Source organism: Schistocerca serialis, chromosome 2 (assembly GCF_023864345.2).
Source record: "Schistocerca serialis cubense isolate TAMUIC-IGC-003099 chromosome 2, iqSchSeri2.2, whole genome shotgun sequence".
In the NCBI taxonomy this organism is placed as follows: Eukaryota; Metazoa; Arthropoda; class Insecta; order Orthoptera; family Acrididae; genus Schistocerca; species Schistocerca serialis.
In genome coordinates this window covers 1,072,158,786-1,072,183,994 of record NC_064639.1, presented here as the reverse complement: position 1 = coordinate 1,072,183,994, position 25,209 = coordinate 1,072,158,786, and the positions used below count along the sequence as shown (strand labels likewise).

The 25,209-nt window shown below is 43.6% G+C and overlaps 55 non-coding genes across 55 annotated transcripts; 28 read left to right on the top strand and 27 right to left on the bottom strand.

Annotated features, from left to right (window-relative positions):
* Positions 1 to 76: 76 nt before the first annotated feature.
* Trnaq-cug (transfer RNA glutamine (anticodon CUG)) lies at positions 77 to 148 on the top strand. The gene has a single exon. It is a non-coding gene; the product is annotated as a tRNA-Gln (tRNA).
* Positions 149 to 506: 358 nt separating this feature from the next.
* On the bottom strand, positions 507 to 595 carry Trnay-gua (transfer RNA tyrosine (anticodon GUA)). Its single transcript is given in 2 exon segments — positions 507 to 542; positions 559 to 595. It is a non-coding gene; the product is annotated as a tRNA-Tyr (tRNA).
* Positions 596 to 843: 248 nt separating this feature from the next.
* Trnaq-cug (transfer RNA glutamine (anticodon CUG)) lies at positions 844 to 915 on the top strand. Its single transcript has one exon. It is a non-coding gene; the product is annotated as a tRNA-Gln (tRNA).
* Positions 916 to 1,273: 358 nt separating this feature from the next.
* On the bottom strand, positions 1,274 to 1,362 carry Trnay-gua (transfer RNA tyrosine (anticodon GUA)). Its single transcript is given in 2 exon segments — positions 1,274 to 1,309; positions 1,326 to 1,362. It is a non-coding gene; the product is annotated as a tRNA-Tyr (tRNA).
* Positions 1,363 to 1,610: 248 nt separating this feature from the next.
* Positions 1,611 to 1,682, top strand: Trnaq-cug (transfer RNA glutamine (anticodon CUG)). The gene has a single exon. It is a non-coding gene; the product is annotated as a tRNA-Gln (tRNA).
* Positions 1,683 to 2,040: 358 nt separating this feature from the next.
* Trnay-gua (transfer RNA tyrosine (anticodon GUA)) lies at positions 2,041 to 2,129 on the bottom strand. The gene is given in 2 exon segments: positions 2,041 to 2,076; positions 2,093 to 2,129. It is a non-coding gene; the product is annotated as a tRNA-Tyr (tRNA).
* A 248-nt stretch (positions 2,130 to 2,377) lies between these two features.
* Positions 2,378 to 2,449, top strand: Trnaq-cug (transfer RNA glutamine (anticodon CUG)). The gene has a single exon. It is a non-coding gene; the product is annotated as a tRNA-Gln (tRNA).
* A 358-nt stretch (positions 2,450 to 2,807) lies between these two features.
* Positions 2,808 to 2,896, bottom strand: Trnay-gua (transfer RNA tyrosine (anticodon GUA)). Its single transcript is given in 2 exon segments — positions 2,808 to 2,843; positions 2,860 to 2,896. It is a non-coding gene; the product is annotated as a tRNA-Tyr (tRNA).
* Positions 2,897 to 3,144: 248 nt separating this feature from the next.
* Trnaq-cug (transfer RNA glutamine (anticodon CUG)) lies at positions 3,145 to 3,216 on the top strand. Its single transcript has one exon. It is a non-coding gene; the product is annotated as a tRNA-Gln (tRNA).
* Positions 3,217 to 3,574: 358 nt separating this feature from the next.
* On the bottom strand, positions 3,575 to 3,663 carry Trnay-gua (transfer RNA tyrosine (anticodon GUA)). The gene is given in 2 exon segments: positions 3,575 to 3,610; positions 3,627 to 3,663. It is a non-coding gene; the product is annotated as a tRNA-Tyr (tRNA).
* A 248-nt stretch (positions 3,664 to 3,911) lies between these two features.
* Positions 3,912 to 3,983, top strand: Trnaq-cug (transfer RNA glutamine (anticodon CUG)). Its single transcript has one exon. It is a non-coding gene; the product is annotated as a tRNA-Gln (tRNA).
* A 358-nt stretch (positions 3,984 to 4,341) lies between these two features.
* Trnay-gua (transfer RNA tyrosine (anticodon GUA)) lies at positions 4,342 to 4,430 on the bottom strand. Its single transcript is given in 2 exon segments — positions 4,342 to 4,377; positions 4,394 to 4,430. It is a non-coding gene; the product is annotated as a tRNA-Tyr (tRNA).
* A 248-nt stretch (positions 4,431 to 4,678) lies between these two features.
* On the top strand, positions 4,679 to 4,750 carry Trnaq-cug (transfer RNA glutamine (anticodon CUG)). The gene has a single exon. It is a non-coding gene; the product is annotated as a tRNA-Gln (tRNA).
* A 358-nt stretch (positions 4,751 to 5,108) lies between these two features.
* On the bottom strand, positions 5,109 to 5,197 carry Trnay-gua (transfer RNA tyrosine (anticodon GUA)). The gene is given in 2 exon segments: positions 5,109 to 5,144; positions 5,161 to 5,197. It is a non-coding gene; the product is annotated as a tRNA-Tyr (tRNA).
* A 248-nt stretch (positions 5,198 to 5,445) lies between these two features.
* Positions 5,446 to 5,517, top strand: Trnaq-cug (transfer RNA glutamine (anticodon CUG)). Its single transcript has one exon. It is a non-coding gene; the product is annotated as a tRNA-Gln (tRNA).
* A 358-nt stretch (positions 5,518 to 5,875) lies between these two features.
* On the bottom strand, positions 5,876 to 5,964 carry Trnay-gua (transfer RNA tyrosine (anticodon GUA)). The gene is given in 2 exon segments: positions 5,876 to 5,911; positions 5,928 to 5,964. It is a non-coding gene; the product is annotated as a tRNA-Tyr (tRNA).
* A 248-nt stretch (positions 5,965 to 6,212) lies between these two features.
* Positions 6,213 to 6,284, top strand: Trnaq-cug (transfer RNA glutamine (anticodon CUG)). Its single transcript has one exon. It is a non-coding gene; the product is annotated as a tRNA-Gln (tRNA).
* Positions 6,285 to 6,642: 358 nt separating this feature from the next.
* Positions 6,643 to 6,731, bottom strand: Trnay-gua (transfer RNA tyrosine (anticodon GUA)). The gene is given in 2 exon segments: positions 6,643 to 6,678; positions 6,695 to 6,731. It is a non-coding gene; the product is annotated as a tRNA-Tyr (tRNA).
* Positions 6,732 to 6,979: 248 nt separating this feature from the next.
* Positions 6,980 to 7,051, top strand: Trnaq-cug (transfer RNA glutamine (anticodon CUG)). The gene has a single exon. It is a non-coding gene; the product is annotated as a tRNA-Gln (tRNA).
* Positions 7,052 to 7,409: 358 nt separating this feature from the next.
* Positions 7,410 to 7,498, bottom strand: Trnay-gua (transfer RNA tyrosine (anticodon GUA)). The gene is given in 2 exon segments: positions 7,410 to 7,445; positions 7,462 to 7,498. It is a non-coding gene; the product is annotated as a tRNA-Tyr (tRNA).
* A 248-nt stretch (positions 7,499 to 7,746) lies between these two features.
* On the top strand, positions 7,747 to 7,818 carry Trnaq-cug (transfer RNA glutamine (anticodon CUG)). Its single transcript has one exon. It is a non-coding gene; the product is annotated as a tRNA-Gln (tRNA).
* A 358-nt stretch (positions 7,819 to 8,176) lies between these two features.
* On the bottom strand, positions 8,177 to 8,265 carry Trnay-gua (transfer RNA tyrosine (anticodon GUA)). Its single transcript is given in 2 exon segments — positions 8,177 to 8,212; positions 8,229 to 8,265. It is a non-coding gene; the product is annotated as a tRNA-Tyr (tRNA).
* A 248-nt stretch (positions 8,266 to 8,513) lies between these two features.
* On the top strand, positions 8,514 to 8,585 carry Trnaq-cug (transfer RNA glutamine (anticodon CUG)). The gene has a single exon. It is a non-coding gene; the product is annotated as a tRNA-Gln (tRNA).
* A 358-nt stretch (positions 8,586 to 8,943) lies between these two features.
* On the bottom strand, positions 8,944 to 9,032 carry Trnay-gua (transfer RNA tyrosine (anticodon GUA)). Its single transcript is given in 2 exon segments — positions 8,944 to 8,979; positions 8,996 to 9,032. It is a non-coding gene; the product is annotated as a tRNA-Tyr (tRNA).
* Positions 9,033 to 9,280: 248 nt separating this feature from the next.
* On the top strand, positions 9,281 to 9,352 carry Trnaq-cug (transfer RNA glutamine (anticodon CUG)). The gene has a single exon. It is a non-coding gene; the product is annotated as a tRNA-Gln (tRNA).
* Positions 9,353 to 9,710: 358 nt separating this feature from the next.
* Positions 9,711 to 9,799, bottom strand: Trnay-gua (transfer RNA tyrosine (anticodon GUA)). Its single transcript is given in 2 exon segments — positions 9,711 to 9,746; positions 9,763 to 9,799. It is a non-coding gene; the product is annotated as a tRNA-Tyr (tRNA).
* Positions 9,800 to 10,047: 248 nt separating this feature from the next.
* On the top strand, positions 10,048 to 10,119 carry Trnaq-cug (transfer RNA glutamine (anticodon CUG)). The gene has a single exon. It is a non-coding gene; the product is annotated as a tRNA-Gln (tRNA).
* A 358-nt stretch (positions 10,120 to 10,477) lies between these two features.
* Trnay-gua (transfer RNA tyrosine (anticodon GUA)) lies at positions 10,478 to 10,566 on the bottom strand. The gene is given in 2 exon segments: positions 10,478 to 10,513; positions 10,530 to 10,566. It is a non-coding gene; the product is annotated as a tRNA-Tyr (tRNA).
* A 248-nt stretch (positions 10,567 to 10,814) lies between these two features.
* Trnaq-cug (transfer RNA glutamine (anticodon CUG)) lies at positions 10,815 to 10,886 on the top strand. The gene has a single exon. It is a non-coding gene; the product is annotated as a tRNA-Gln (tRNA).
* A 358-nt stretch (positions 10,887 to 11,244) lies between these two features.
* Positions 11,245 to 11,333, bottom strand: Trnay-gua (transfer RNA tyrosine (anticodon GUA)). Its single transcript is given in 2 exon segments — positions 11,245 to 11,280; positions 11,297 to 11,333. It is a non-coding gene; the product is annotated as a tRNA-Tyr (tRNA).
* A 248-nt stretch (positions 11,334 to 11,581) lies between these two features.
* On the top strand, positions 11,582 to 11,653 carry Trnaq-cug (transfer RNA glutamine (anticodon CUG)). The gene has a single exon. It is a non-coding gene; the product is annotated as a tRNA-Gln (tRNA).
* Positions 11,654 to 12,011: 358 nt separating this feature from the next.
* On the bottom strand, positions 12,012 to 12,100 carry Trnay-gua (transfer RNA tyrosine (anticodon GUA)). The gene is given in 2 exon segments: positions 12,012 to 12,047; positions 12,064 to 12,100. It is a non-coding gene; the product is annotated as a tRNA-Tyr (tRNA).
* Positions 12,101 to 12,348: 248 nt separating this feature from the next.
* Positions 12,349 to 12,420, top strand: Trnaq-cug (transfer RNA glutamine (anticodon CUG)). The gene has a single exon. It is a non-coding gene; the product is annotated as a tRNA-Gln (tRNA).
* A 358-nt stretch (positions 12,421 to 12,778) lies between these two features.
* On the bottom strand, positions 12,779 to 12,867 carry Trnay-gua (transfer RNA tyrosine (anticodon GUA)). The gene is given in 2 exon segments: positions 12,779 to 12,814; positions 12,831 to 12,867. It is a non-coding gene; the product is annotated as a tRNA-Tyr (tRNA).
* A 248-nt stretch (positions 12,868 to 13,115) lies between these two features.
* Trnaq-cug (transfer RNA glutamine (anticodon CUG)) lies at positions 13,116 to 13,187 on the top strand. Its single transcript has one exon. It is a non-coding gene; the product is annotated as a tRNA-Gln (tRNA).
* A 358-nt stretch (positions 13,188 to 13,545) lies between these two features.
* On the bottom strand, positions 13,546 to 13,634 carry Trnay-gua (transfer RNA tyrosine (anticodon GUA)). Its single transcript is given in 2 exon segments — positions 13,546 to 13,581; positions 13,598 to 13,634. It is a non-coding gene; the product is annotated as a tRNA-Tyr (tRNA).
* Positions 13,635 to 13,882: 248 nt separating this feature from the next.
* Trnaq-cug (transfer RNA glutamine (anticodon CUG)) lies at positions 13,883 to 13,954 on the top strand. The gene has a single exon. It is a non-coding gene; the product is annotated as a tRNA-Gln (tRNA).
* Positions 13,955 to 14,312: 358 nt separating this feature from the next.
* Trnay-gua (transfer RNA tyrosine (anticodon GUA)) lies at positions 14,313 to 14,401 on the bottom strand. The gene is given in 2 exon segments: positions 14,313 to 14,348; positions 14,365 to 14,401. It is a non-coding gene; the product is annotated as a tRNA-Tyr (tRNA).
* A 248-nt stretch (positions 14,402 to 14,649) lies between these two features.
* On the top strand, positions 14,650 to 14,721 carry Trnaq-cug (transfer RNA glutamine (anticodon CUG)). Its single transcript has one exon. It is a non-coding gene; the product is annotated as a tRNA-Gln (tRNA).
* A 358-nt stretch (positions 14,722 to 15,079) lies between these two features.
* On the bottom strand, positions 15,080 to 15,168 carry Trnay-gua (transfer RNA tyrosine (anticodon GUA)). The gene is given in 2 exon segments: positions 15,080 to 15,115; positions 15,132 to 15,168. It is a non-coding gene; the product is annotated as a tRNA-Tyr (tRNA).
* A 248-nt stretch (positions 15,169 to 15,416) lies between these two features.
* On the top strand, positions 15,417 to 15,488 carry Trnaq-cug (transfer RNA glutamine (anticodon CUG)). Its single transcript has one exon. It is a non-coding gene; the product is annotated as a tRNA-Gln (tRNA).
* A 358-nt stretch (positions 15,489 to 15,846) lies between these two features.
* Positions 15,847 to 15,935, bottom strand: Trnay-gua (transfer RNA tyrosine (anticodon GUA)). The gene is given in 2 exon segments: positions 15,847 to 15,882; positions 15,899 to 15,935. It is a non-coding gene; the product is annotated as a tRNA-Tyr (tRNA).
* Positions 15,936 to 16,183: 248 nt separating this feature from the next.
* On the top strand, positions 16,184 to 16,255 carry Trnaq-cug (transfer RNA glutamine (anticodon CUG)). Its single transcript has one exon. It is a non-coding gene; the product is annotated as a tRNA-Gln (tRNA).
* Positions 16,256 to 16,613: 358 nt separating this feature from the next.
* On the bottom strand, positions 16,614 to 16,702 carry Trnay-gua (transfer RNA tyrosine (anticodon GUA)). Its single transcript is given in 2 exon segments — positions 16,614 to 16,649; positions 16,666 to 16,702. It is a non-coding gene; the product is annotated as a tRNA-Tyr (tRNA).
* Positions 16,703 to 16,950: 248 nt separating this feature from the next.
* Positions 16,951 to 17,022, top strand: Trnaq-cug (transfer RNA glutamine (anticodon CUG)). Its single transcript has one exon. It is a non-coding gene; the product is annotated as a tRNA-Gln (tRNA).
* A 358-nt stretch (positions 17,023 to 17,380) lies between these two features.
* Trnay-gua (transfer RNA tyrosine (anticodon GUA)) lies at positions 17,381 to 17,469 on the bottom strand. Its single transcript is given in 2 exon segments — positions 17,381 to 17,416; positions 17,433 to 17,469. It is a non-coding gene; the product is annotated as a tRNA-Tyr (tRNA).
* Positions 17,470 to 17,717: 248 nt separating this feature from the next.
* Trnaq-cug (transfer RNA glutamine (anticodon CUG)) lies at positions 17,718 to 17,789 on the top strand. The gene has a single exon. It is a non-coding gene; the product is annotated as a tRNA-Gln (tRNA).
* Positions 17,790 to 18,147: 358 nt separating this feature from the next.
* Trnay-gua (transfer RNA tyrosine (anticodon GUA)) lies at positions 18,148 to 18,236 on the bottom strand. The gene is given in 2 exon segments: positions 18,148 to 18,183; positions 18,200 to 18,236. It is a non-coding gene; the product is annotated as a tRNA-Tyr (tRNA).
* A 248-nt stretch (positions 18,237 to 18,484) lies between these two features.
* On the top strand, positions 18,485 to 18,556 carry Trnaq-cug (transfer RNA glutamine (anticodon CUG)). Its single transcript has one exon. It is a non-coding gene; the product is annotated as a tRNA-Gln (tRNA).
* A 358-nt stretch (positions 18,557 to 18,914) lies between these two features.
* Trnay-gua (transfer RNA tyrosine (anticodon GUA)) lies at positions 18,915 to 19,003 on the bottom strand. The gene is given in 2 exon segments: positions 18,915 to 18,950; positions 18,967 to 19,003. It is a non-coding gene; the product is annotated as a tRNA-Tyr (tRNA).
* A 248-nt stretch (positions 19,004 to 19,251) lies between these two features.
* On the top strand, positions 19,252 to 19,323 carry Trnaq-cug (transfer RNA glutamine (anticodon CUG)). The gene has a single exon. It is a non-coding gene; the product is annotated as a tRNA-Gln (tRNA).
* A 358-nt stretch (positions 19,324 to 19,681) lies between these two features.
* Trnay-gua (transfer RNA tyrosine (anticodon GUA)) lies at positions 19,682 to 19,770 on the bottom strand. The gene is given in 2 exon segments: positions 19,682 to 19,717; positions 19,734 to 19,770. It is a non-coding gene; the product is annotated as a tRNA-Tyr (tRNA).
* A 248-nt stretch (positions 19,771 to 20,018) lies between these two features.
* On the top strand, positions 20,019 to 20,090 carry Trnaq-cug (transfer RNA glutamine (anticodon CUG)). Its single transcript has one exon. It is a non-coding gene; the product is annotated as a tRNA-Gln (tRNA).
* Positions 20,091 to 20,448: 358 nt separating this feature from the next.
* Positions 20,449 to 20,537, bottom strand: Trnay-gua (transfer RNA tyrosine (anticodon GUA)). Its single transcript is given in 2 exon segments — positions 20,449 to 20,484; positions 20,501 to 20,537. It is a non-coding gene; the product is annotated as a tRNA-Tyr (tRNA).
* Positions 20,538 to 20,785: 248 nt separating this feature from the next.
* Trnaq-cug (transfer RNA glutamine (anticodon CUG)) lies at positions 20,786 to 20,857 on the top strand. The gene has a single exon. It is a non-coding gene; the product is annotated as a tRNA-Gln (tRNA).
* Positions 20,858 to 25,209: the final 4,352 nt, after the last annotated feature.

The window sequence follows — 25,209 nt, the reverse complement described above, 5'->3', positions numbered from 1 at the left end:
AAAAAATGCAAGTAGGAAGTGTCTGAAGTACGTCAGAACACTGCTAAGTGTATTTACGAGTCCCATTCTCCTGTCTGGTTCCATGGTGTAACGGTTAGCACTCTGGACTCTGAATCCAGCGATCCGAGTTCGAATCTCGGTGGAACCTTCGTTTAGTCTAAATTTTCTGTAATAAGCGTTTCTCGCCGATGAAGTAGCAGCGATAGGCTCAGGGGTGTAGTTTCTACGTTTGTATTAAAAACGAGATGTCTATGAAACGGCTGAATATTGGTGCGACTATGTGACCTATATAGCACATTAAACGAGTAATGCCTGTAAGAGCAAGCAATTTTACTATAATTCGAAGAAATATCATTATCCTACGAAGGCTAAGAATCCCATGATTATCAACTAGCTACTAGAAGCTGAGCAAATGAATTTCCTTTAAAATAGGTTTAAAACATAGGGAGGTTCTGACCGAGTGGGCATGCTCTGGAGCCTCTTTGCTCCTGAGATTAGAAAAACAGTCCTCTGGGCCGGATTTGAACCAGCGACCTATGGATAACTGTGAATCCTCCACTACAGTCCACCGCTCTACCAACTGAGCTACCAGAGGCTCTGCATACTTTCTTATTCGTACTGATTGCTTTACGTCCGTCCCTGTCTTTCGTTTCCACACACTGCTACTCAGCGCTGCCATATAGACGCACAGGAAATGCAGTCATCGGCTGCAAGTGCAAACATTGCCCAGATTAAGTTTTATAATGCTCGATCGTGTCAATTAGGTTAAAAAATGCAAGTAGGAAGTGTCTGAAGTACGTCAGAACACTGCTAAGTGTATTTACGAGTCCCATTCTCCTGTCTGGTTCCATGGTGTAACGGTTAGCACTCTGGACTCTGAATCCAGCGATCCGAGTTCGAATCTCGGTGGAACCTTCGTTTAGTCTAAATTTTCTGTAATAAGCGTTTCTCGCCGATGAAGTAGCAGCGATAGGCTCAGGGGTGTAGTTTCTACGTTTGTATTAAAAACGAGATGTCTATGAAACGGCTGAATATTGGTGCGACTATGTGACCTATATAGCACATTAAACGAGTAATGCCTGTAAGAGCAAGCAATTTTACTATAATTCGAAGAAATATCATTATCCTACGAAGGCTAAGAATCCCATGATTATCAACTAGCTACTAGAAGCTGAGCAAATGAATTTCCTTTAAAATAGGTTTAAAACATAGGGAGGTTCTGACCGAGTGGGCATGCTCTGGAGCCTCTTTGCTCCTGAGATTAGAAAAACAGTCCTCTGGGCCGGATTTGAACCAGCGACCTATGGATAACTGTGAATCCTCCACTACAGTCCACCGCTCTACCAACTGAGCTACCAGAGGCTCTGCATACTTTCTTATTCGTACTGATTGCTTTACGTCCGTCCCTGTCTTTCGTTTCCACACACTGCTACTCAGCGCTGCCATATAGACGCACAGGAAATGCAGTCATCGGCTGCAAGTGCAAACATTGCCCAGATTAAGTTTTATAATGCTCGATCGTGTCAATTAGGTTAAAAAATGCAAGTAGGAAGTGTCTGAAGTACGTCAGAACACTGCTAAGTGTATTTACGAGTCCCAATCTCCTGTCTGGTTCCATGGTGTAACGGTTAGCACTCTGGACTCTGAATCCAGCGATCCGAGTTCGAATCTCGGTGGAACCTTCGTTTAGTCTAAATTTTCTGTAATAAGCGTTTCTCGCCGATGAAGTAGCAGCGATAGGCTCAGGGGTGTAGTTTCTACGTTTGTATTAAAAACGAGATGTCTATGAAACGGCTGAATATTGGTGCGACTATGTGACCTATATAGCACATTAAACGAGTAATGCCTGTAAGAGCAAGCAATTTTACTATAATTCGAAGAAATATCATTATCCTACGAAGGCTAAGAATCCCATGATTATCAACTAGCTACTAGAAGCTGAGCAAATGAATTTCCTTTAAAATAGGTTTAAAACATAGGGAGGTTCTGACCGAGTGGGCATGCTCTGGAGCCTCTTTGCTCCTGAGATTAGAAAAACAGTCCTCTGGGCCGGATTTGAACCAGCGACCTATGGATAACTGTGAATCCTCCACTACAGTCCACCGCTCTACCAACTGAGCTACCAGAGGCTCTGCATACTTTCTTATTCGTACTGATTGCTTTACGTCCGTCCCTGTCTTTCGTTTCCACACACTGCTACTCAGCGCTGCCATATAGACGCACAGGAAATGCAGTCATCGGCTGCAAGTGCAAACATTGCCCAGATTAAGTTTTATAATGCTCGATCGTGTCAATTAGGTTAAAAAATGCAAGTAGGAAGTGTCTGAAGTACGTCAGAACACTGCTAAGTGTATTTACGAGTCCCATTCTCCTGTCTGGTTCCATGGTGTAACGGTTAGCACTCTGGACTCTGAATCCAGCGATCCGAGTTCGAATCTCGGTGGAACCTTCGTTTAGTCTAAATTTTCTGTAATAAGCGTTTCTCGCCGATGAAGTAGCAGCGATAGGCTCAGGGGTGTAGTTTCTACGTTTGTATTAAAAACGAGATGTCTATGAAACGGCTGAATATTGGTGCGACTATGTGACCTATATAGCACATTAAACGAGTAATGCCTGTAAGAGCAAGCAATTTTACTATAATTCGAAGAAATATCATTATCCTACGAAGGCTAAGAATCCCATGATTATCAACTAGCTACTAGAAGCTGAGCAAATGAATTTCCTTTAAAATAGGTTTAAAACATAGGGAGGTTCTGACCGAGTGGGCATGCTCTGGAGCCTCTTTGCTCCTGAAATTAGAAAAACAGTCCTCTGGGCCGGATTTGAACCAGCGACCTATGGATAACTGTGAATCCTCCACTACAGTCCACCGCTCTACCAACTGAGCTACCAGAGGCTCTGCATACTTTCTTATTCGTACTGATTGCTTTACGTCCGTCCCTGTCTTTCGTTTCCACACACTGCTACTCAGCGCTGCCATATAGACGCACAGGAAATGCAGTCATCGGCTGCAAGTGCAAACATTGCCCAGATTAAGTTTTATAATGCTCGATCGTGTCAATTAGGTTAAAAAATGCAAGTAGGAAGTGTCTGAAGTACGTCAGAACACTGCTAAGTGTATTTACGAGTCCCATTCTCCTGTCTGGTTCCATGGTGTAACGGTTAGCACTCTGGACTCTGAATCCAGCGATCCGAGTTCGAATCTCGGTGGAACCTTCGTTTAGTCTAAATTTTCTGTAATAAGCGTTTCTCGCCGATGAAGTAGCAGCGATAGGCTCAGGGGTGTAGTTTCTACGTTTGTATTAAAAACGAGATGTCTATGAAACGGCTGAATATTGGTGCGACTATGTGACCTATATAGCACATTAAACGAGTAATGCCTGTAAGAGCAAGCAATTTTACTATAATTCGAAGAAATATCATTATCCTACGAAGGCTAAGAATCCCATGATTATCAACTAGCTACTAGAAGCTGAGCAAATGAATTTCCTTTAAAATAGGTTTAAAACATAGGGAGGTTCTGACCGAGTGGGCATGCTCTGGAGCCTCTTTGCTCCTGAGATTAGAAAAACAGTCCTCTGGGCCGGATTTGAACCAGCGACCTATGGATAACTGTGAATCCTCCACTACAGTCCACCGCTCTACCAACTGAGCTACCAGAGGCTCTGCATACTTTCTTATTCGTACTGATTGCTTTACGTCCGTCCCTGTCTTTCGTTTCCACACACTGCTACTCAGCGCTGCCATATAGACGCACAGGAAATGCAGTCATCGGCTGCAAGTGCAAACATTGCCCAGATTAAGTTTTATAATGCTCGATCGTGTCAATTAGGTTAAAAAATGCAAGTAGGAAGTGTCTGAAGTACGTCAGAACACTGCTAAGTGTATTTACGAGTCCCATTCTCCTGTCTGGTTCCATGGTGTAACGGTTAGCACTCTGGACTCTGAATCCAGCGATCCGAGTTCGAATCTCGGTGGAACCTTCGTTTAGTCTAAATTTTCTGTAATAAGCGTTTCTCGCCGATGAAGTAGCAGCGATAGGCTCAGGGGTGTAGTTTCTACGTTTGTATTAAAAACGAGATGTCTATGAAACGGCTGAATATTGGTGCGACTATGTGACCTATATAGCACATTAAACGAGTAATGCCTGTAAGAGCAAGCAATTTTACTATAATTCGAAGAAATATCATTATCCTACGAAGGCTAAGAATCCCATGATTATCAACTAGCTACTAGAAGCTGAGCAAATGAATTTCCTTTAAAATAGGTTTAAAACATAGGGAGGTTCTGACCGAGTGGGCATGCTCTGGAGCCTCTTTGCTCCTGAGATTAGAAAAACAGTCCTCTGGGCCGGATTTGAACCAGCGACCTATGGATAACTGTGAATCCTCCACTACAGTCCACCGCTCTACCAACTGAGCTACCAGAGGCTCTGCATACTTTCTTATTCGTACTGATTGCTTTACGTCCGTCCCTGTCTTTCGTTTCCACACACTGCTACTCAGCGCTGCCATATAGACGCACAGGAAATGCAGTCATCGGCTGCAAGTGCAAACATTGCCCAGATTAAGTTTTATAATGCTCGATCGTGTCAATTAGGTTAAAAAATGCAAGTAGGAAGTGTCTGAAGTACGTCAGAACACTGCTAAGTGTATTTACGAGTCTCATTCTCCTGTCTGGTTCCATGGTGTAACGGTTAGCACTCTGGACTCTGAATCCAGCGATCCGAGTTCGAATCTCGGTGGAACCTTCGTTTAGTCTAAATTTTCTGTAATAAGCGTTTCTCGCCGATGAAGTAGCAGCGATAGGCTCAGGGGTGTAGTTTCTACGTTTGTATTAAAAACGAGATGTCTATGAAACGGCTGAATATTGGTGCGACTATGTGACCTATATAGCACATTAAACGAGTAATGCCTGTAAGAGCAAGCAATTTTACTATAATTCGAAGAAATATCATTATCCTACGAAGGCTAAGAATCCCATGATTATCAACTAGCTACTAGAAGCTGAGCAAATGAATTTCCTTTAAAATAGGTTTAAAACATAGGGAGGTTCTGACCGAGTGGGCATGCTCTGGAGCCTCTTTGCTCCTGAGATTAGAAAAACAGTCCTCTGGGCCGGATTTGAACCAGCGACCTATGGATAACTGTGAATCCTCCACTACAGTCCACCGCTCTACCAACTGAGCTACCAGAGGCTCTGCATACTTTCTTATTCGTACTGATTGCTTTACGTCCGTCCCTGTCTTTCGTTTCCACACACTGCTACTCAGCGCTGCCATATAGACGCACAGGAAATGCAGTCATCGGCTGCAAGTGCAAACATTGCCCAGATTAAGTTTTATAATGCTCGATCGTGTCAATTAGGTTAAAAAATGCAAGTAGGAAGTGTCTGAAGTACGTCAGAACACTGCTAAGTGTATTTACGAGTCCCATTCTCCTGTCTGGTTCCATGGTGTAACGGTTAGCACTCTGGACTCTGAATCCAGCGATCCGAGTTCGAATCTCGGTGGAACCTTCGTTTAGTCTAAATTTTCTGTAATAAGCGTTTCTCGCCGATGAAGTAGCAGCGATAGGCTCAGGGGTGTAGTTTCTACGTTTGTATTAAAAACGAGATGTCTATGAAACGGCTGAATATTGGTGCGACTATGTGACCTATATAGCACATTAAACGAGTAATGCCTGTAAGAGCAAGCAATTTTACTATAATTCGAAGAAATATCATTATCCTACGAAGGCTAAGAATCCCATGATTATCAACTAGCTACTAGAAGCTGAGCAAATGAATTTCCTTTAAAATAGGTTTAAAACATAGGGAGGTTCTGACCGAGTGGGCATGCTCTGGAGCCTCTTTGCTCCTGAGATTAGAAAAACAGTCCTCTGGGCCGGATTTGAACCAGCGACCTATGGATAACTGTGAATCCTCCACTACAGTCCACCGCTCTACCAACTGAGCTACCAGAGGCTCTGCATACTTTCTTATTCGTACTGATTGCTTTACGTCCGTCCCTGTCTTTCGTTTCCACACACTGCTACTCAGCGCTGCCATATAGACGCACAGGAAATGCAGTCATCGGCTGCAAGTGCAAACATTGCCCAGATTAAGTTTTATAATGCTCGATCGTGTCAATTAGGTTAAAAAATGCAAGTAGGAAGTGTCTGAAGTACGTCAGAACACTGCTAAGTGTATTTACGAGTCCCATTCTCCTGTCTGGTTCCATGGTGTAACGGTTAGCACTCTGGACTCTGAATCCAGCGATCCGAGTTCGAATCTCGGTGGAACCTTCGTTTAGTCTAAATTTTCTGTAATAAGCGTTTCTCGCCGATGAAGTAGCAGCGATAGGCTCAGGGGTGTAGTTTCTACGTTTGTATTAAAAACGAGATGTCTATGAAACGGCTGAATATTGGTGCGACTATGTGACCTATATAGCACATTAAACGAGTAATGCCTGTAAGAGCAAGCAATTTTACTATAATTCGAAGAAATATCATTATCCTACGAAGGCTAAGAATCCCATGATTATCAACTAGCTACTAGAAGCTGAGCAAATGAATTTCCTTTAAAATAGGTTTAAAACATAGGGAGGTTCTGACCGAGTGGGCATGCTCTGGAGCCTCTTTGCTCCTGAGATTAGAAAAACAGTCCTCTGGGCCGGATTTGAACCAGCGACCTATGGATAACTGTGAATCCTCCACTACAGTCCACCGCTCTACCAACTGAGCTACCAGAGGCTCTGCATACTTTCTTATTCGTACTGATTGCTTTACGTCCGTCCCTGTCTTTCGTTTCCACACACTGCTACTCAGCGCTGCCATATAGACGCACAGGAAATGCAGTCATCGGCTGCAAGTGCAAACATTGCCCAGATTAAGTTTTATAATGCTCGATCGTGTCAATTAGGTTAAAAAATGCAAGTAGGAAGTGTCTGAAGTACGTCAGAACACTGCTAAGTGTATTTACGAGTCCCATTCTCCTGTCTGGTTCCATGGTGTAACGGTTAGCACTCTGGACTCTGAATCCAGCGATCCGAGTTCGAATCTCGGTGGAACCTTCGTTTAGTCTAAATTTTCTGTAATAAGCGTTTCTCGCCGATGAAGTAGCAGCGATAGGCTCAGGGGTGTAGTTTCTACGTTTGTATTAAAAACGAGATGTCTATGAAACGGCTGAATATTGGTGCGACTATGTGACCTATATAGCACATTAAACGAGTAATGCCTGTAAGAGCAAGCAATTTTACTATAATTCGAAGAAATATCATTATCCTACGAAGGCTAAGAATCCCATGATTATCAACTAGCTACTAGAAGCTGAGCAAATGAATTTCCTTTAAAATAGGTTTAAAACATAGGGAGGTTCTGACCGAGTGGGCATGCTCTGGAGCCTCTTTGCTCCTGAGATTAGAAAAACAGTCCTCTGGGCCGGATTTGAACCAGCGACCTATGGATAACTGTGAATCCTCCACTACAGTCCACCGCTCTACCAACTGAGCTACCAGAGGCTCTGCATACTTTCTTATTCGTACTGATTGCTTTACGTCCGTCCCTGTCTTTCGTTTCCACACACTGCTACTCAGCGCTGCCATATAGACGCACAGGAAATGCAGTCATCGGCTGCAAGTGCAAACATTGCCCAGATTAAGTTTTATAATGCTCGATCGTGTCAATTAGGTTAAAAAATGCAAGTAGGAAGTGTCTGAAGTACGTCAGAACACTGCTAAGTGTATTTACGAGTCCCATTCTCCTGTCTGGTTCCATGGTGTAACGGTTAGCACTCTGGACTCTGAATCCAGCGATCCGAGTTCGAATCTCGGTGGAACCTTCGTTTAGTCTAAATTTTCTGTAATAAGCGTTTCTCGCCGATGAAGTAGCAGCGATAGGCTCAGGGGTGTAGTTTCTACGTTTGTATTAAAAACGAGATGCCTATGAAACGGCTGAATATTGGTGCGACTATGTGACCTATATAGCACATTAAACGAGTAATGCCTGTAAGAGCAAGCAATTTTACTATAATTCGAAGAAATATCATTATCCTACGAAGGCTAAGAATCCCATGATTATCAACTAGCTACTAGAAGCTGAGCAAATGAATTTCCTTTAAAATAGGTTTAAAACATAGGGAGGTTCTGACCGAGTGGGCATGCTCTGGAGCCTCTTTGCTCCTGAGATTAGAAAAACAGTCCTCTGGGCCGGATTTGAACCAGCGACCTATGGATAACTGTGAATCCTCCACTACAGTCCACCGCTCTACCAACTGAGCTACCAGAGGCTCTGCATACTTTCTTATTCGTACTGATTGCTTTACGTCCGTCCCTGTCTTTCGTTTCCACACACTGCTACTCAGCGCTGCCATATAGACGCACAGGAAATGCAGTCATCGGCTGCAAGTGCAAACATTGCCCAGATTAAGTTTTATAATGCTCGATCGTGTCAATTAGGTTAAAAAATGCAAGTAGGAAGTGTCTGAAGTACGTCAGAACACTGCTAAGTGTATTTACGAGTCCCATTCTCCTGTCTGGTTCCATGGTGTAACGGTTAGCACTCTGGACTCTGAATCCAGCGATCCGAGTTCGAATCTCGGTGGAACCTTCGTTTAGTCTAAATTTTCTGTAATAAGCGTTTCTCGCCGATGAAGTAGCAGCGATAGGCTCAGGGGTGTAGTTTCTACGTTTGTATTAAAAACGAGATGTCTATGAAACGGCTGAATATTGGTGCGACTATGTGACCTATATAGCACATTAAACGAGTAATGCCTGTAAGAGCAAGCAATTTTACTATAATTCGAAGAAATATCATTATCCTACGAAGGCTAAGAATCCCATGATTATCAACTAGCTACTAGAAGCTGAGCAAATGAATTTCCTTTAAAATAGGTTTAAAACATAGGGAGGTTCTGACCGAGTGGGCATGCTCTGGAGCCTCTTTGCTCCTGAGATTAGAAAAACAGTCCTCTGGGCCGGATTTGAACCAGCGACCTATGGATAACTGTGAATCCTCCACTACAGTCCACCGCTCTACCAACTGAGCTACCAGAGGCTCTGCATACTTTCTTATTCGTACTGATTGCTTTACGTCCGTCCCTGTCTTTCGTTTCCACACACTGCTACTCAGCGCTGCCATATAGACGCACAGGAAATGCAGTCATCGGCTGCAAGTGCAAACATTGCCCAGATTAAGTTTTATAATGCTCGATCGTGTCAATTAGGTTAAAAAATGCAAGTAGGAAGTGTCTGAAGTACGTCAGAACACTGCTAAGTGTATTTACGAGTCCCATTCTCCTGTCTGGTTCCATGGTGTAACGGTTAGCACTCTGGACTCTGAATCCAGCGATCCGAGTTCGAATCTCGGTGGAACCTTCGTTTAGTCTAAATTTTCTGTAATAAGCGTTTCTCGCCGATGAAGTAGCAGCGATAGGCTCAGGGGTGTAGTTTCTACGTTTGTATTAAAAACGAGATGTCTATGAAACGGCTGAATATTGGTGCGACTATGTGACCTATATAGCACATTAAACGAGTAATGCCTGTAAGAGCAAGCAATTTTACTATAATTCGAAGAAATATCATTATCCTACGAAGGCTAAGAATCCCATGATTATCAACTAGCTACTAGAAGCTGAGCAAATGAATTTCCTTTAAAATAGGTTTAAAACATAGGGAGGTTCTGACCGAGTGGGCATGCTCTGGAGCCTCTTTGCTCCTGAGATTAGAAAAACAGTCCTCTGGGCCGGATTTGAACCAGCGACCTATGGATAACTGTGAATCCTCCACTACAGTCCACCGCTCTACCAACTGAGCTACCAGAGGCTCTGCATACTTTCTTATTCGTACTGATTGCTTTACGTCCGTCCCTGTCTTTCGTTTCCACACACTGCTACTCAGCGCTGCCATATAGACGCACAGGAAATGCAGTCATCGGCTGCAAGTGCAAACATTGCCCAGATTAAGTTTTATAATGCTCGATCGTGTCAATTAGGTTAAAAAATGCAAGTAGGAAGTGTCTGAAGTACGTCAGAACACTGCTAAGTGTATTTACGAGTCCCATTCTCCTGTCTGGTTCCATGGTGTAACGGTTAGCACTCTGGACTCTGAATCCAGCGATCCGAGTTCGAATCTCGGTGGAACCTTCGTTTAGTCTAAATTTTCTGTAATAAGCGTTTCTCGCCGATGAAGTAGCAGCGATAGGCTCAGGGGTGTAGTTTCTACGTTTGTATTAAAAACGAGATGTCTATGAAACGGCTGAATATTGGTGCGACTATGTGACCTATATAGCACATTAAACGAGTAATGCCTGTAAGAGCAAGCAATTTTACTATAATTCGAAGAAATATCATTATCCTACGAAGGCTAAGAATCCCATGATTATCAACTAGCTACTAGAAGCTGAGCAAATGAATTTCCTTTAAAATAGGTTTAAAACATAGGGAGGTTCTGACCGAGTGGGCATGCTCTGGAGCCTCTTTGCTCCTGAGATTAGAAAAACAGTCCTCTGGGCCGGATTTGAACCAGCGACCTATGGATAACTGTGAATCCTCCACTACAGTCCACCGCTCTACCAACTGAGCTACCAGAGGCTCTGCATACTTTCTTATTCGTACTGATTGCTTTACGTCCGTCCCTGTCTTTCGTTTCCACACACTGCTACTCAGCGCTGCCATATAGACGCACAGGAAATGCAGTCATCGGCTGCAAGTGCAAACATTGCCCAGATTAAGTTTTATAATGCTCGATCGTGTCAATTAGGTTAAAAAATGCAAGTAGGAAGTGTCTGAAGTACGTCAGAACACTGCTAAGTGTATTTACGAGTCTCATTCTCCTGTCTGGTTCCATGGTGTAACGGTTAGCACTCTGGACTCTGAATCCAGCGATCCGAGTTCGAATCTCGGTGGAACCTTCGTTTAGTCTAAATTTTCTGTAATAAGCGTTTCTCGCCGATGAAGTAGCAGCGATAGGCTCAGGGGTGTAGTTTCTACGTTTGTATTAAAAACGAGATGTCTATGAAACGGCTGAATATTGGTGCGACTATGTGACCTATATAGCACATTAAACGAGTAATGCCTGTAAGAGCAAGCAATTTTACTATAATTCGAAGAAATATCATTATCCTACGAAGGCTAAGAATCCCATGATTATCAACTAGCTACTAGAAGCTGAGCAAATGAATTTCCTTTAAAATAGGTTTAAAACATAGGGAGGTTCTGACCGAGTGGGCATGCTCTGGAGCCTCTTTGCTCCTGAGATTAGAAAAACAGTCCTCTGGGCCGGATTTGAACCAGCGACCTATGGATAACTGTGAATCCTCCACTACAGTCCACCGCTCTACCAACTGAGCTACCAGAGGCTCTGCATACTTTCTTATTCGTACTGATTGCTTTACGTCCGTCCCTGTCTTTCGTTTCCACACACTGCTACTCAGCGCTGCCATATAGACGCACAGGAAATGCAGTCATCGGCTGCAAGTGCAAACATTGCCCAGATTAAGTTTTATAATGCTCGATCGTGTCAATTAGGTTAAAAAATGCAAGTAGGAAGTGTCTGAAGTACGTCAGAACACTGCTAAGTGTATTTACGAGTCCCATTCTCCTGTCTGGTTCCATGGTGTAACGGTTAGCACTCTGGACTCTGAATCCAGCGATCCGAGTTCGAATCTCGGTGGAACCTTCGTTTAGTCTAAATTTTCTGTAATAAGCGTTTCTCGCCGATGAAGTAGCAGCGATAGGCTCAGGGGTGTAGTTTCTACGTTTGTATTAAAAACGAGATGTCTATGAAACGGCTGAATATTGGTGCGACTATGTGACCTATATAGCACATTAAACGAGTAATGCCTGTAAGAGCAAGCAATTTTACTATAATTCGAAGAAATATCATTATCCTACGAAGGCTAAGAATCCCATGATTATCAACTAGCTACTAGAAGCTGAGCAAATGAATTTCCTTTAAAATAGGTTTAAAACATAGGGAGGTTCTGACCGAGTGGGCATGCTCTGGAGCCTCTTTGCTCCTGAGATTAGAAAAACAGTCCTCTGGGCCGGATTTGAACCAGCGACCTATGGATAACTGTGAATCCTCCACTACAGTCCACCGCTCTACCAACTGAGCTACCAGAGGCTCTGCATACTTTCTTATTCGTACTGATTGCTTTACGTCCGTCCCTGTCTTTCGTTTCCACACACTGCTACTCAGCGCTGCCATATAGACGCACAGGAAATGCAGTCATCGGCTGCAAGTGCAAACATTGCCCAGATTAAGTTTTATAATGCTCGATCGTGTCAATTAGGTTAAAAAATGCAAGTAGGAAGTGTCTGAAGTACGTCAGAACACTGCTAAGTGTATTTACGAGTCCCATTCTCCTGTCTGGTTCCATGGTGTAACGGTTAGCACTCTGGACTCTGAATCCAGCGATCCGAGTTCGAATCTCGGTGGAACCTTCGTTTAGTCTAAATTTTCTGTAATAAGCGTTTCTCGCCGATGAAGTAGCAGCGATAGGCTCAGGGGTGTAGTTTCTACGTTTGTATTAAAAACGAGATGTCTATGAAACGGCTGAATATTGGTGCGACTATGTGACCTATATAGCACATTAAACGAGTAATGCCTGTAAGAGCAAGCAATTTTACTATAATTCGAAGAAATATCATTATCCTACGAAGGCTAAGAATCCCATGATTATCAACTAGCTACTAGAAGCTGAGCAAATGAATTTCCTTTAAAATAGGTTTAAAACATAGGGAGGTTCTGACCGAGTGGGCATGCTCTGGAGCCTCTTTGCTCCTGAGATTAGAAAAACAGTCCTCTGGGCCGGATTTGAACCAGCGACCTATGGATAACTGTGAATCCTCCACTACAGTCCACCGCTCTACCAACTGAGCTACCAGAGGCTCTGCATACTTTCTTATTCGTACTGATTGCTTTACGTCCGTCCCTGTCTTTCGTTTCCACACACTGCTACTCAGCGCTGCCATATAGACGCACAGGAAATGCAGTCATCGGCTGCAAGTGCAAACATTGCCCAGATTAAGTTTTATAATGCTCGATCGTGTCAATTAGGTTAAAAAATGCAAGTAGGAAGTGTCTGAAGTACGTCAGAACACTGCTAAGTGTATTTACGAGTCCCATTCTCCTGTCTGGTTCCATGGTGTAACGGTTAGCACTCTGGACTCTGAATCCAGCGATCCGAGTTCGAATCTCGGTGGAACCTTCGTTTAGTCTAAATTTTCTGTAATAAGCGTTTCTCGCCGATGAAGTAGCAGCGATAGGCTCAGGGGTGTAGTTTCTACGTTTGTATTAAAAACGAGATGTCTATGAAACGGCTGAATATTGGTGCGACTATGTGACCTATATAGCACATTAAACGAGTAATGCCTGTAAGAGCAAGCAATTTTACTATAATTCGAAGAAATATCATTATCCTACGAAGGCTAAGAATCCCATGATTATCAACTAGCTACTAGAAGCTGAGCAAATGAATTTCCTTTAAAATAGGTTTAAAACATAGGGAGGTTCTGACCGAGTGGGCATGCTCTGGAGCCTCTTTGCTCCTGAGATTAGAAAAACAGTCCTCTGGGCCGGATTTGAACCAGCGACCTATGGATAACTGTGAATCCTCCACTACAGTCCACCGCTCTACCAACTGAGCTACCAGAGGCTCTGCATACTTTCTTATTCGTACTGATTGCTTTACGTCCGTCCCTGTCTTTCGTTTCCACACACTGCTACTCAGCGCTGCCATATAGACGCACAGGAAATGCAGTCATCGGCTGCAAGTGCAAACATTGCCCAGATTAAGTTTTATAATGCTCGATCGTGTCAATTAGGTTAAAAAATGCAAGTAGGAAGTGTCTGAAGTACGTCAGAACACTGCTAAGTGTATTTACGAGTCTCATTCTCCTGTCTGGTTCCATGGTGTAACGGTTAGCACTCTGGACTCTGAATCCAGCGATCCGAGTTCGAATCTCGGTGGAACCTTCGTTTAGTCTAAATTTTCTGTAATAAGCGTTTCTCGCCGATGAAGTAGCAGCGATAGGCTCAGGGGTGTAGTTTCTACGTTTGTATTAAAAACGAGATGTCTATGAAACGGCTGAATATTGGTGCGACTATGTGACCTATATAGCACATTAAACGAGTAATGCCTGTAAGAGCAAGCAATTTTACTATAATTCGAAGAAATATCATTATCCTACGAAGGCTAAGAATCCCATGATTATCAACTAGCTACTAGAAGCTGAGCAAATGAATTTCCTTTAAAATAGGTTTAAAACATAGGGAGGTTCTGACCGAGTGGGCATGCTCTGGAGCCTCTTTGCTCCTGAGATTAGAAAAACAGTCCTCTGGGCCGGATTTGAACCAGCGACCTATGGATAACTGTGAATCCTCCACTACAGTCCACCGCTCTACCAACTGAGCTACCAGAGGCTCTGCATACTTTCTTATTCGTACTGATTGCTTTACGTCCGTCCCTGTCTTTCGTTTCCACACACTGCTACTCAGCGCTGCCATATAGACGCACAGGAAATGCAGTCATCGGCTGCAAGTGCAAACATTGCCCAGATTAAGTTTTATAATGCTCGATCGTGTCAATTAGGTTAAAAAATGCAAGTAGGAAGTGTCTGAAGTACGTCAGAACACTGCTAAGTGTATTTACGAGTCCCATTCTCCTGTCTGGTTCCATGGTGTAACGGTTAGCACTCTGGACTCTGAATCCAGCGATCCGAGTTCGAATCTCGGTGGAACCTTCGTTTAGTCTAAATTTTCTGTAATAAGCGTTTCTCGCCGATGAAGTAGCAGCGATAGGCTCAGGGGTGTAGTTTCTACGTTTGTATTAAAAACGAGATGTCTATGAAACGGCTGAATATTGGTGCGACTATGTGACCTATATAGCACATTAAACGAGTAATGCCTGTAAGAGCAAGCAATTTTACTATAATTCGAAGAAATATCATTATCCTACGAAGGCTAAGAATCCCATGATTATCAACTAGCTACTAGAAGCTGAGCAAATGAATTTCCTTTAAAATAGGTTTAAAACATAGGGAGGTTCTGACCGAGTGGGCATGCTCTGGAGCCTCTTTGCTCCTGAGATTAGAAAAACAGTCCTCTGGGCCGGATTTGAACCAGCGACCTATGGATAACTGTGAATCCTCCACTACAGTCCACCGCTCTACCAACTGAGCTACCAGAGGCTCTGCATACTTTCTTATTCGTACTGATTGCTTTACGTCCGTCCCTGTCTTTCGTTTCCACACACTGCTACTCAGCGCTGCCATATAGACGCACAGGAAATGCAGTCATCGGCTGCAAGTGCAAACATTGCCCAGATTAAGTTTTATAATGCTCGATCGTGTCAATTAGGTTAAAAAATGCAAGTAGGAAGTGTCTGAAGTACGTCAGAACACTGCTAAGTGTATTTACGAGTCCCATTCTCCTGTCTGGTTCCATGGTGTAACGGTTAGCACTCTGGACTCTGAATCCAGCGATCCGAGTTCGAATCTCGGTGGAACCTTCGTTTAGTCTAAATTTTCTGTAATAAGCGTTTCTCGCCGATGAAGTAGCAGCGATAGGCTCAGGGGTGTAGTTTCTACGTTTGTATTAAAAACGAGATGTCTATGAAACGGCTGAATATTGGTGCGACTATGTGACCTATATAGCACATTAAACGAGTAATGCCTGTAAGAGCAAGCAATTTTACTATAATTCGAAGAAATATCATTATCCTACGAAGGCTAAGAATCCCATGATTATCAACTAGCTACTAGAAGCTGAGCAAATGAATTTCCTTTAAAATAGGTTTAAAACATAGGGAGGTTCTGACCGAGTGGGCATGCTCTGGAGCCTCTTTGCTCCTGAGATTAGAAAAACAGTCCTCTGGGCCGGATTTGAACCAGCGACCTATGGATAACTGTGAATCCTCCACTACAGTCCACCGCTCTACCAACTGAGCTACCAGAGGCTCTGCATACTTTCTTATTCGTACTGATTGCTTTACGTCCGTCCCTGTCTTTCGTTTCCACACACTGCTACTCAGCGCTGCCATATAGACGCACAGGAAATGCAGTCATCGGCTGCAAGTGCAAACATTGCCCAGATTAAGTTTTATAATGCTCGATCGTGTCAATTAGGTTAAAAAATGCAAGTAGGAAGTGTCTGAAGTACGTCAGAACACTGCTAAGTGTATTTACGAGTCCCATTCTCCTGTCTGGTTCCATGGTGTAACGGTTAGCACTCTGGACTCTGAATCCAGCGATCCGAGTTCGAATCTCGGTGGAACCTTCGTTTAGTCTAAATTTTCTGTAATAAGCGTTTCTCGCCGATGAAGTAGCAGCGATAGGCTCAGGGGTGTAGTTTCTACGTTTGTATTAAAAACGAGATGTCTATGAAACGGCTGAATATTGGTGCGACTATGTGACCTATATAGCACATTAAACGAGTAATGCCTGTAAGAGCAAGCAATTTTACTATAATTCGAAGAAATATCATTATCCTACGAAGGCTAAGAATCCCATGATTATCAACTAGCTACTAGAAGCTGAGCAAATGAATTTCCTTTAAAATAGGTTTAAAACATAGGGAGGTTCTGACCGAGTGGGCATGCTCTGGAGCCTCTTTGCTCCTGAGATTAGAAAAACAGTCCTCTGGGCCGGATTTGAACCAGCGACCTATGGATAACTGTGAATCCTCCACTACAGTCCACCGCTCTACCAACTGAGCTACCAGAGGCTCTGCATACTTTCTTATTCGTACTGATTGCTTTACGTCCGTCCCTGTCTTTCGTTTCCACACACTGCTACTCAGCGCTGCCATATAGACGCACAGGAAATGCAGTCATCGGCTGCAAGTGCAAACATTGCCCAGATTAAGTTTTATAATGCTCGATCGTGTCAATTAGGTTAAAAAATGCAAGTAGGAAGTGTCTGAAGTACGTCAGAACACTGCTAAGTGTATTTACGAGTCCCATTCTCCTGTCTGGTTCCATGGTGTAACGGTTAGCACTCTGGACTCTGAATCCAGCGATCCGAGTTCGAATCTCGGTGGAACCTTCGTTTAGTCTAAATTTTCTGTAATAAGCGTTTCTCGCCGATGAAGTAGCAGCGATAGGCTCAGGGGTGTAGTTTCTACGTTTGTATTAAAAACGAGATGCCTATGAAACGGCTGAATATTGGTGCGACTATGTGACCTATATAGCACATTAAACGAGTAATGCCTGTAAGAGCAAGCAATTTTACTATAATTCGAAGAAATATCATTATCCTACGAAGGCTAAGAATCCCATGATTATCAACTAGCTACTAGAAGCTGAGCAAATGAATTTCCTTTAAAATAGGTTTAAAACATAGGGAGGTTCTGACCGAGTGGGCATGCTCTGGAGCCTCTTTGCTCCTGAGATTAGAAAAACAGTCCTCTGGGCCGGATTTGAACCAGCGACCTATGGATAACTGTGAATCCTCCACTACAGTCCACCGCTCTACCAACTGAGCTACCAGAGGCTCTGCATACTTTCTTATTCGTACTGATTGCTTTACGTCCGTCCCTGTCTTTCGTTTCCACACACTGCTACTCAGCGCTGCCATATAGACGCACAGGAAATGCAGTCATCGGCTGCAAGTGCAAACATTGCCCAGATTAAGTTTTATAATGCTCGATCGTGTCAATTAGGTTAAAAAATGCAAGTAGGAAGTGTCTGAAGTACGTCAGAACACTGCTAAGTGTATTTACGAGTCCCATTCTCCTGTCTGGTTCCATGGTGTAACGGTTAGCACTCTGGACTCTGAATCCAGCGATCCGAGTTCGAATCTCGGTGGAACCTTCGTTTAGTCTAAATTTTCTGTAATAAGCGTTTCTCGCCGATGAAGTAGCAGCGATAGGCTCAGGGGTGTAGTTTCTACGTTTGTATTAAAAACGAGATGTCTATGAAACGGCTGAATATTGGTGCGACTATGTGACCTATATAGCACATTAAACGAGTAATGCCTGTAAGAGCAAGCAATTTTACTATAATTCGAAGAAATATCATTATCCTACGAAGGCTAAGAATCCCATGATTATCAACTAGCTACTAGAAGCTGAGCAAATGAATTTCCTTTAAAATAGGTTTAAAACATAGGGAGGTTCTGACCGAGTGGGCATGCTCTGGAGCCTCTTTGCTCCTGAGATTAGAAAAACAGTCCTCTGGGCCGGATTTGAACCAGCGACCTATGGATAACTGTGAATCCTCCACTACAGTCCACCGCTCTACCAACTGAGCTACCAGAGGCTCTGCATACTTTCTTATTCGTACTGATTGCTTTACGTCCGTCCCTGTCTTTCGTTTCCACACACTGCTACTCAGCGCTGCCATATAGACGCACAGGAAATGCAGTCATCGGCTGCAAGTGCAAACATTGCCCAGATTAAGTTTTATAATGCTCGATCGTGTCAATTAGGTTAAAAAATGCAAGTAGGAAGTGTCTGAAGTACGTCAGAACACTGCTAAGTGTATTTACGAGTCCCATTCTCCTGTCTGGTTCCATGGTGTAACGGTTAGCACTCTGGACTCTGAATCCAGCGATCCGAGTTCGAATCTCGGTGGAACCTTCGTTTAGTCTAAATTTTCTGTAATAAGCGTTTCTCGCCGATGAAGTAGCAGCGATAGGCTCAGGGGTGTAGTTTCTACGTTTGTATTAAAAACGAGATGTCTATGAAACGGCTGAATATTGGTGCGACTATGTGACCTATATAGCACATTAAACGAGTAATGCCTGTAAGAGCAAGCAATTTTACTATAATTCGAAGAAATATCATTATCCTACGAAGGCTAAGAATCCCATGATTATCAACTAGCTACTAGAAGCTGAGCAAATGAATTTCCTTTAAAATAGGTTTAAAACATAGGGAGGTTCTGACCGAGTGGGCATGCTCTGGAGCCTCTTTGCTCCTGAGATTAGAAAAACAGTCCTCTGGGCCGGATTTGAACCAGCGACCTATGGATAACTGTGAATCCTCCACTACAGTCCACCGCTCTACCAACTGAGCTACCAGAGGCTCTGCATACTTTCTTATTCGTACTGATTGCTTTACGTCCGTCCCTGTCTTTCGTTTCCACACACTGCTACTCAGCGCTGCCATATAGACGCACAGGAAATGCAGTCATCGGCTGCAAGTGCAAACATTGCCCAGATTAAGTTTTATAATGCTCGATCGTGTCAATTAGGTTAAAAAATGCAAGTAGGAAGTGTCTGAAGTACGTCAGAACACTGCTAAGTGTATTTACGAGTCCCATTCTCCTGTCTGGTTCCATGGTGTAACGGTTAGCACTCTGGACTCTGAATCCAGCGATCCGAGTTCGAATCTCGGTGGAACCTTCGTTTAGTCTAAATTTTCTGTAATAAGCGTTTCTCGCCGATGAAGTAGCAGCGATAGGCTCAGGGGTGTAGTTTCTACGTTTGTATTAAAAACGAGATGTCTATGAAACGGCTGAATATTGGTGCGACTATGTGACCTATATAGCACATTAAACGAGTAATGCCTGTAAGAGCAAGCAATTTTACTATAATTCGAAGAAATATCATTATCCTACGAAGGCTAAGAATCCCATGATTATCAACTAGCTACTAGAAGCTGAGCAAATGAATTTCCTTTAAAATAGGTTTAAAACATAGGGAGGTTCTGACCGAGTGGGCATGCTCTGGAGCCTCTTTGCTCCTGAGATTAGAAAAACAGTCCTCTGGGCCGGATTTGAACCAGCGACCTATGGATAACTGTGAATCCTCCACTACAGTCCACCGCTCTACCAACTGAGCTACCAGAGGCTCTGCATACTTTCTTATTCGTACTGATTGCTTTACGTCCGTCCCTGTCTTTCGTTTCCACACACTGCTACTCAGCGCTGCCATATAGACGCACAGGAAATGCAGTCATCGGCTGCAAGTGCAAACATTGCCCAGATTAAGTTTTATAATGCTCGATCGTGTCAATTAGGTTAAAAAATGCAAGTAGGAAGTGTCTGAAGTACGTCAGAACACTGCTAAGTGTATTTACGAGTCTCATTCTCCTGTCTGGTTCCATGGTGTAACGGTTAGCACTCTGGACTCTGAATCCAGCGATCCGAGTTCGAATCTCGGTGGAACCTTCGTTTAGTCTAAATTTTCTGTAATAAGCGTTTCTCGCCGATGAAGTAGCAGCGATAGGCTCAGGGGTGTAGTTTCTACGTTTGTATTAAAAACGAGATGTCTATGAAACGGCTGAATATTGGTGCGACTATGTGACCTATATAGCACATTAAACGAGTAATGCCTGTAAGAGCAAGCAATTTTACTATAATTCGAAGAAATATCATTATCCTACGAAGGCTAAGAATCCCATGATTATCAACTAGCTACTAGAAGCTGAGCAAATGAATTTCCTTTAAAATAGGTTTAAAACATAGGGAGGTTCTGACCGAGTGGGCATGCTCTGGAGCCTCTTTGCTCCTGAGATTAGAAAAACAGTCCTCTGGGCCGGATTTGAACCAGCGACCTATGGATAACTGTGAATCCTCCACTACAGTCCACCGCTCTACCAACTGAGCTACCAGAGGCTCTGCATACTTTCTTATTCGTACTGATTGCTTTACGTCCGTCCCTGTCTTTCGTTTCCACACACTGCTACTCAGCGCTGCCATATAGACGCACAGGAAATGCAGTCATCGGCTGCAAGTGCAAACATTGCCCAGATTAAGTTTTATAATGCTCGATCGTGTCAATTAGGTTAAAAAATGCAAGTAGGAAGTGTCTGAAGTACGTCAGAACACTGCTAAGTGTATTTACGAGTCCCATTCTCCTGTCTGGTTCCATGGTGTAACGGTTAGCACTCTGGACTCTGAATCCAGCGATCCGAGTTCGAATCTCGGTGGAACCTTCGTTTAGTCTAAATTTTCTGTAATAAGCGTTTCTCGCCGATGAAGTAGCAGCGATAGGCTCAGGGGTGTAGTTTCTACGTTTGTATTAAAAACGAGATGTCTATGAAACGGCTGAATATTGGTGCGACTATGTGACCTATATAGCACATTAAACGAGTAATGCCTGTAAGAGCAAGCAATTTTACTATAATTCGAAGAAATATCATTATCCTACGAAGGCTAAGAATCCCATGATTATCAACTAGCTACTAGAAGCTGAGCAAATGAATTTCCTTTAAAATAGGTTTAAAACATAGGGAGGTTCTGACCGAGTGGGCATGCTCTGGAGCCTCTTTGCTCCTGAGATTAGAAAAACAGTCCTCTGGGCCGGATTTGAACCAGCGACCTATGGATAACTGTGAATCCTCCACTACAGTCCACCGCTCTACCAACTTTTTTTTTTTTTTTTTTTTTTTTTTTTTTTTTTTTTTTTTTTTTTTTTTTTTTTTTTTTAAATTGCTCTACCACTTGTTTTTCTAAAGCACTTTTTTTTTTTTTATGCCTTATCCATTTTTTTTTTTTTTTTTTTTTTTTTTTTTTTTTTTTTTTTTTTTTTTTTCATCGAGATTGGTTTGGTTTCTACACCAAGATTCTCTTGAGAAAATTAGCATATTTCAATCTATAATCTCGTATTTGTTCAAGCTGATGATGCTGAATGCGCAGAAATGTCATAAAATCTTCTTCGCTCCGGTCTTCTTGTGTGAGAACATAAAAAACTGAATGTCCCATCAACCAATGGGCAGCATTTCTTTTAGTATTGGGGTAGGGGACGCCCTCAGGATTGAGGAGGTGAGTCGGTGTGATGGCATTATCGGAAGTTCTGAGTATAATTGCTAGCATGCGCCGAATGCAGCACCATACGTCGCTGATCGTATCACATGTAAACCTGTGTTCCTCGGTATCGAGGACGTTGCAGGTAGTGCAGTTTGGCGTTTCTGCCAGATGTATGGCGTGCAACTTAGAGTTCGTCGGCAGTTTTCTATTAACAGCAAAGTACCATACGGCTCTCACCTTAGTCGGTAATCGGGGATCATGAATATTCTTCCAAATCGTATTCCAGTCATACTGGTGAAGTTTCCCCTCGATGCTGTTTCTGGGTTTTCCGTCAATCATGGTCTTGTACACGTCTTTGACTGTTGGCGTACCGTTGTGGAAAAGCGTTCTCGGAATGTAGCTGTATTCAATGAGAAAATGTTTGAGGTGCGAAAGCTCCGTCGGGAGGTGGTGCACGTCGATAGGCGGATCCAGACTGAGCGGGAGTATTTCATTCAGAAGATGACCCACTAGATTACTCGGCGATTCTTTCCACAGTCGGTATGTCTTGCAAATATACAGTGCCTGTGCTTTACAGTAGATATCGGTAAGATTGAGACCACCTTTGTTGGCTGGTAACGTCAGCGTTTCATATTTAATTTTGAAAATATGACCCCTACTAACATAATGGCCGAGCGCTGCCAGCATCCGTTTCGCTATTGCTGGTGGTAATGGCAATATTTGGGCGACGTAGTTCACTTTGGACGTGATATAGGTATTGGCGAGCTGTACCTTCTGCATAGCGTCCAGATTCCGTAGACTGTGTTGGTGGAGGCACGCCCGCATGTTCGTCAAAATGCGCCTGTAGTTGATAGCAACTGTTCGTCGGATATGGCGCGTGTATACTATGCCGAGGCTTTTCAGTGTGTCAAGGCGTTTCAGGTGTTCTCGAGCTCCAATGTCATCTCCGCGGCCGATCGGCAAAATTCCAGACTTCGCCATATTTATTTTAGCGCCGGAAGCAAGTTCATACTTCTTCGTAATTTGGAGCGCAGTGTCTAGTTCTTGGTTACTCCTGACTATGAAACCGACATCATCAGCGTATGATTTACACGTGACTTTGTGGTCGTGTATGTGTAATCCTTGCAGAACCTTGTTTAAATTGAACAGGAGCGGTTCGATTGCTATTGCAAACAATACCATGGACATTGGGCAACCTTGTCGTACCGAGCTACGAACCTTGATGGGGCTACTGAGTTGTCCATTGATCTGGATTTTAGAGGTACCATTCGTGAGCACGGAGTTGAGCATGGCTAAAAAATTCGGAGGAAAATTCATTTTCCGCATTACACTGAAAAGGTAAGAATGGCTCACTCTGTCGAATGCTTGTTCGAAGTCGAGTGATACGATGGCGCATCGGAGTCTGCAAGTCGCCGCTATGGAAATGACATCCCTGTAATCACTTAAGGTCTGATATATCTTTCTATGCTTGCCAACACACGATTGGTAGGATCCTGTAACCGTGGTAATTACGGAGTGCAGCCGTTGCATGATGACGCGGGCGAAGATTTTGTAATCGCCGTTCAATAAGGTGATAGGTCGAAGATTACCAATTCCCTTGCCTCCTGGCTTTTTGGGGACCAGGACCACCGTCCCCTCACAGAACTCTTCTGGGAGGGGGGCACTGGGATTCATGAGTTCATTGCATATGCACGTCAGCTTCGTCGCCATTTTTTGTCGAAAAATTTGATACAGTTCTGCAGGTAGTCCATCAGGTCCGGGTGATTTGTTCTTTGGACCTCTCAGTATGGCGTCCACCACTTCGTCCTCCGTTATAGCGGTAGTGAGGGTGCCGGCTTCATCCGAACTGAGTCTACCTGTTATCCCGTCGATGACTTCCCTTTGCGCCACGTCATCCGTTGGTGTGGTGGCCAACAATTCTGTATAATGCTTGTAGATTTCGTCCTTGATCTCGCACTGTTTGGTCAATAATCGACCATCAGTGGTTGTCAGTTTAGTAATTATTTTCCTAATGTTCCGTTTATTTTCGTGTATCACATGATACATGGAGGTCGCTTCGTTCGGAACGGTGTTTTGCAAACGAGTCCTAATGCGGCAACCCTGAAGTTGTTGTCGTTTTAAAGTCAATAGTTTTGCTTGTATTCGTTTAATTTGTGCATAATTGTCTATTATCGTCACATCCGGCTTATGCAAGTCACGGAGGCACTGAAAATAAAATTCCACAGTTGCCTTTTGCCAGGCAGCCTTCTCGCGAGAGTAGCGTTTCAAGGTTTTCGTTATAGCAGGTTTGGCGCACTTGATCCACCAAATGAGCGGCGAGTTGTACTGCGGGAAACGTTTTTCACAATCGTCCCACGTATTGTTAAATGCTACGCGGCACGCCGGATCTAATAAATGAGCAACATTAAGTTTCCACTGTCCCCTGGCTTTGTAGGTGCCTTGTTTCGCTAAATTGATGGTACAAATATACGCGGCATGATCAGAAAATATGGTGGGCCAGATTTCGGAGTGTAGCACATTGGACTTCAAACCAGTTGTTGTATAGATCCGGTCTAAACGGCTCGCAGAATGGCTAGTGACGTGTGTGAAACCGGGCGCGTCACCATGCTGATGTTCCCACGTGTCAATAAGTCCCAACTCAGTGATGATGGTTTCAAGCTCCAGTGATTTAGTAAAGTTCGGCGTTTGGTCTTTCGGACGGATAACACAGTTAAAATCCCCGGCAAATATTATGTGATCATGACCCGTTCCGAACAGTGGAACTATCTCTTCTTTGAAGAAGACGGCTCGCCGCTGTCTGTTACCAGATCCGGAAGGTGCATAGATATTAATGATTCGGGTGTCATTGACGGTGCCAGCTATACCTCTACAGTTGGGTAGTTTCTCAACGTTGCGGATTAGTATACCTTCTTTATATAATATAGCCGTTCCAAGTTCGTTATTGCTACTGGGGTTAACAATAGCGTTATAGCCCGGTATGTGCTCTAGGTCAATATCTGTCACTTCTTGTAACAATACGATATCGATGTCGGCTGCATAGACAACGTCCTGGAGATTCCGCAAATTCAGTGCACTCCGGATCTTATTAATATTTAATGTTGCAATCCGGTAAGCTTGTAAGCCCGCCAAATTTGCTTGAACGTAAGTGTGTAAAAGAACTGACTGCCTATCGTCCTACGGATCTAGATATATTTTGTCTCTGCTAATGATCGAATGTTCAGTTAATAGAAATCGGCGTCATCATCAGTGCCCGTTCCTCGTGAGGAGGGGCGTCGCTGTTGGTTAGAGTCCCCTCCGCTAAGTCTAAGGTCCGGTGCAGCATTGTCTTCCGTCATGTCTTCATCTTGATCCTCATCGTCGTGATCATCAGCCCAGTGTGGGGAACGAGTGTCGTTTCGATTCTCCTTGAGTCGTGGGCAAGCGTCTGTAGGTTGCGGCTCAGGTACTATGTCACTCTTTGGAGTCGGCTGTGTAGACGCGGAGAACACAAGGTCGTCAGTGCCACTGTCGGATGATGCTCCTGTCCGCGACTTCTTCA